This window comes from Homalodisca vitripennis, chromosome 4, assembly GCF_021130785.1.
Source record: "Homalodisca vitripennis isolate AUS2020 chromosome 4, UT_GWSS_2.1, whole genome shotgun sequence".
Lineage (NCBI taxonomy): Eukaryota > Metazoa > Arthropoda > Insecta > Hemiptera > Cicadellidae > Homalodisca > Homalodisca vitripennis.
The window spans coordinates 185426462-185432461 of NC_060210.1; positions in this window are offsets into that span (position 1 = coordinate 185426462).

Here is a 6000-nt window from a genome sequence, read left to right on the forward strand (position 1 = left end):
AGACATAACCGAGTACAGCCTCCAAATAATAGATGAGAGATGATTATCTCTCATCAAAAAAACAACAGAGAACTGATCAAAGAAAAGACAGATTTAATTCAAGTAATGGATACGAGTACTGATACTTAATGAAACTAAAGTTAAATCTGCAAGCGGGAGGGTAATGAAATAAGGTCAATACTTTTCTTGTGTTTCTATATACGTTGTACAATACACAACATATCCTTATAAGTAACTTACATCCAATACAGAAAAACATAATTGTATTTATCATAGTTCTTTATTTTTAATTTGAATCAAAATAACCTTTAATTTCATGAAAATAAAACAACAACAACCCTGTACCTAGCGGATCATTTCAATACTAACTCTACCTGCAACCTGGTGACCAAGAACTGAACTATTTGTATAGACACCTGTTATCAAATGACAAGAGAATCACTATTACAAATTGATTAATACTGCGTTTGGGACCAAAATCCCACTACATAAATTCCTTACGGTATGAAATAAATCCCAGTGTATAATATAATATAAATAAACCTTTTAACACTTTTTTGTAAACTTTTATTTTTGTTACTATGTACATTTCGAAATCTGTGATTTCATCTTCAGGTAGAGTCTTACAATCATTTGAATAATACCTTATCAATACTGCCATATGGTATTGCCCTCCCGCTGATTTAACTAATAACATTTATTTACGGAACAACTGCAAAATATATCCTCTAGTGATGGGAAAATCGATTACATAACAAAATTGAATATTGTGTATTCCAAAGCACCCTTGTAATCGATTAGGCATTCGTAAATACTGTCTAACAGACAAGTCTGAAGACTAAACTTGCGTTACTTCCTTCCCGTAACCCATAGTTTCTTGGTTATTTGGAATTTGGTAGTTTACCGACCAGCTGTTCACCGGCACCGGCACCGGCACCGGCACCGGCACCGGCTACTGTTCGCCGTTCGGAGCGGTCAGACACGTTCGGAGAAGCTACTGTGTTTCTGTCTGTTCACTGCTCGTCCCGTTCTCCATGGCTGGCTAATTCACCGACTTTCGGCAGGTAATTGTCTTTTTCACTCTCTTAACTTAATTAGTTGGCGGTTTTTCTCTCCCACCCAGACATATATTATCGTAGATTAGTTATAAGTAGTTTATATATATTTTATTTTGTAACTAGTGTTCCTCGTGTACGTTGTTCGTGTCGCAAAGTGTTCTTTCCTGTCTACCGTACGTTCTAAATTTTGTTAATTTTTTAACTATGCCAGTTAAGTTTTTATATTTTTGCTCCGTGCTTTCTAACTGATCCGTTCGGCGAACGGAAATTATTTATTCCGTGTACACACTTTGTCTTTTTTAGTGTAAGCGAGACGGTACAGACTTTGCAAATTTTGTTACTTCGTGTTTTGTGTTGCGTGCAAAATTGGGTGGCAACATTCATGATTTCAATTTTATTATTTAATTATTGCCTTTATAGTAGCGTGAACTGATTAGAATTTAATTATTGTTATCTGGGAAATAATGTTCTGTTATTGTTTGTAAATTATATAATTATTATTAGGCCTACCTTACAATTAATATTTAATAATAGAATGTAAATTATTATAATATTATAATAGAATGATTGAAATCCAGCGAATTATAGTTATAAGTAAATGTTATCACGCTTAATCTTTTAGTATGGCTGTTTTAGCCTATAAGTAAATGTTTATATATTTGAAAATTTGTTTTGTTTGTAATATTTAATATGGTCACCAAGTAGTGTACCTTATAATACTTGGTGTCTTGAGGTATTTTTGGGAAATAGTCTTCTGAAACTTAAAAGGTACTGTTAGTTACAGATTGTTATTTTTTTTTAATTGTTAAATTTAAATATTTTATATATACTTTGTGGCAAACATAATTAAGTTTTTATTATTTCTCAGGTTACAATAACATTTTTCTAAATATCTACTGGTTATGTTGGGATTCATTAGGGTCCCCGTGAGTGCCGTCAGCGGGACTGGTGCGGCGAGTCTGCCCGAACAACTGAAAAATTGAATGCCCGCGCCCTGCCAGCGCTATTGGACCGGCATCCAACCGGAGTGTAGTGCTCCCATTCATTTCTTCTGGAACAAGGTTGGATCAAAAATGTTTTTTTACTTCTTATACTGAACTTGCGAGGACTGGGGTGCAGGGAGCGCTGCCAGATGTTAGATCTGGAGGAGGGCCAGTACCTAGCCAGTATTTATTTAGTTAGTTACATGACCTGAAGGGGAGGATTTCATCTTTAATTCGGATTCGTGGAGGCAACTAAGCCCCCGCCTCCTTCGAAAATTGGCTTTAAATATATATTTTTTTAATTTTCGGCTACAAACTTGAAACAAAATTACTTTTCAAAAATAGTGGGCCTAGAAATTCTACCTTTTTCTTCCCCTCAGTTCATAAAAAATTTACCTGTTAAAAATTTTATATTTACTACCGCCGTACCTGAAATTGTTATTTATATATCAAATTTCTATATTATATTATATTATTTATTTATTATGTTATTTATTTCTATTTATTATGTTATTGTCTATTTTGGAATTTTATCTGTTGTTATTTAGTTCTTAAGTTACACGGTGCACCGTGGTGCTGAAGTAATTGTATTTTACATGGAAATGTTTGCCACCTCTTTAATTATAAATCATGTTCTCGAAGTCTTGTCTCTCTTTGTCTCTCTACCCACTAGTGGCATGTGATTTTTTTATGCTTTGCTCCGAGTTTGGGGAGGGGCGCGCTTCCGAGACCTCCTGTCTATTTCGCTTACTCGGAACAAAACCTTTTAACACTTGTTTGTAAACTTTTATTGTTATTACTATGTACATTTCGAAATCTGTGATTTCATCTTAAGGTACTCTACCTGAAGTGTTAAAAAAAGTGTTAAAAGGTTTATTTATAATGTATTATACATATTTATAAAACACTTTTCAAGGCTACATCTCTAACATAAATTCCAGTGATTTTATACAGCCTGAACATCGTAGTAACTTTCCGATACCTGTTTACCACAATGTTTTACTTAAGTTGTACCTTTCCTCTTCGTCATCCAACTGTATAAAGTATGGTTTTCCTTCCAAAATACAAATACAGATATGATCATGAAATTTTAGTACTGAGGAAATATTCTCTATTATTGACTCTGCGTTGATCATGTCTGTACTCGGGATACTGTAAAATATGCATCACTGCCTGTCTGTCCACACGATATCCCGAGATAATCTCTGAAGATAACTTACAATCATTTTGTATTATAAATATCAGCTTGGTTTTTAGTCTACGTTATAATTTCGTCCACGTAAGATAAAGTTGAAAGTCTTCACTAGAAGGTACTGCGATAGTTATAAATTTTTTTACTTAAGTGTTTACATTTTATTCTACTAGTTTTAAAAGCAATGCCACTTAGTGAGTTTGAGAGAATCACGCTGCTTATGATGCGTGGGTATGGATATCTAGTTCGTCCCTATGAAGAAACAGTGCATTTGTTTAGTGACACTTTTCTTGATAGACCCCCAGTTAGTAAGTCAACAGTGTTTAAGACAGTAAAAAGATTTTAAGAAACTAGAACAGTCAAAGATCGCGAAAGAAGTGGCAGGCCTAAATCGCCAACAAATGAACAAAAATCTTTGGATGTACTCCAAACATTTGTTGAAAATCCCAGCACCTTGGCCAGAGTGGCTGCAGAAGATCTTGATATGAGCCATATCTCAGTGTTGAATGTTTTACACAAAAACAAGTATCACCCTTTTAAAATAACCCTAACCCAAGAACTTGCAGATGATGATTTTGATCGAAGGACTGAATTTTGCGAAATAATGATAAGAAAGTGTGACGAAATTAAAAATTTTTTTAAGTTCGATATTGTTTTCAGATGAAGCTACATTCTTTGTTAATGGACAAGTTAATAGGCATAATTGCCGTTACTGGGCCGACCATAATCCACAAAGGACGATAGAAGGCCACACACAAAGGCCACAGAAAGTGAATATGTGGCCTGGAATAATAAACAATAACATTGTAGGACCGTTTGTGATAGATGGAAATCTAACAGGCGAAATTTATTTCAATATGTTGACAAATAACATTTTGCCAGCAGTGCGTGCTCTTCTTGGGGCAAATTTTAATGCAGTATGGTTTCAGCAAGATGGAGCACCGCCCCATTACTATTTGCGGGTGCGCAATCTGTTAGATGAAGTGTTTCCTAACCGTTGGATTGGTCGCAGGGGTACCGTTGAGTCGCCGGCTAGGTCACCGGATCTTAATCCACTAGATTTCTTTTTGTGGGGCTTCTTAAAAGATAATGTGTATAAAACTAAACCAGCCAACATTGAGGAGCTGACAAATCGTTTATTAGAAGAAGCAAGAACAATTACACCCGAGATGCTTCAAAATATGACTGCAGTAGGTTTTTATAATAGACTAGCTCATTGCCAACAAGTGTTCGGAGAGCAGTTTGAGCACCTCATTTAAAAGGTATGGTTATTTTTTTTAATACATAGATAATTTTAAATTTAATTCTTTTGGATAATTGTGCTCCATAAAGTGTCATTTTCAGTCAGAACAGTTTACTTGAGACTGTGAAATTGCGGAGAAATAATAAATAATCAAACGTTACTTATGAAATTCAAACGGCCCTTACTCTGGATAGAGTCAACCTTTTTAAGTGAGGTTTGCGGTAATGAGTTTCTCTTTACTAGACCTTTGATATGATACCAAACTCGGCCTATGCTTACATTTAAGATTTTCGTCCGACTCCTCATGGGCCGTCTCCCTGAAAAGATAAAATGTCCCTACTGGTCTCTAAAACTAGGTTCTTAATACAAGTGGTGATGTACAAAATTTAATTTGTATAAGTGAAGCCATACAAAATTAGTGAAAGCGTTTCCATACTTTTTTTCCACCCTGTATATATATATATATATATATATATATATATATATATATATATATATATATATATATACGCCAATGCACCCATTTCAGTATAATGGGGATTTAAAATGTGTTATATCAAATAAATAACTAATAAACACAAGCAATTTACAAATCCTTAACTTAGTAGAAATCCAACAACGTATCGTTTAAAAATTGAGTAAATGGAGTAAGAATAACAATAAATTATTGTGAAAGCTTTGTTTAAAAGTCATTAGTTTATACTTGGCAATAATTTCTGGCAATAAGAAAATGCCAAACGGTGTTACTCTAAGAATAAAATTATTATCAACATAAACAAAATGTGCAAGTTTTCTTCGTCGGAATTCAATTTCTTTACTAGTCGTATTCTTTGTATTAACTATAAATAAAACTTAAGTTTGAACCTTTCAAAATAATTGTATACAGTTTGTTCCAACTTTTATGCACATTGAGGGGATATTTTTTTTGAGTCCATAAGAAATGTAAAATGTTTTGTGTAAATATTACTATTAACACTGTATGTTTTGTGTCGTCAATGTTTATTTCCTTGTGTTTCCTATGTGTTTTTCGCATATTTGTATTCTTGCGAAAGCTCTAGTAAAAGGTACGTTGTTCTTGGGTGAATACTGTATTTCCAAATATACATTTAACTTCAAAATTACATCATAGATTAAATGGACAGTGTTGGGTGTAATAACAAGATCTACAAATTAATGTCGTCTGCACTGTTTTTGGTCAAACATTTTCAAACTGTCACAGCTCTCTTATTAATAGACAGACAGACAATCATAGGAAAGTTAAGTTGACACGGAAATAAGTGTAATGCTCCCAACGTAGTTTAACTTATTCATTTACTGTAATCTTAATAGTGTGAATGCATAATTGCAAACGTAAATTACCGTGAACAACATAGTTAACGTTTATTTATTTCTACCTCATAAGCAAAACTGTGAAGATAAGTACCTATTGATGACGGTAGTTAGTATCGTCATCGAACGATAATATTGGCTTCAAACTTGATTTCTTTATTATTTTAGTACAAGTCCTCAGTTAAGTTTCTTTGT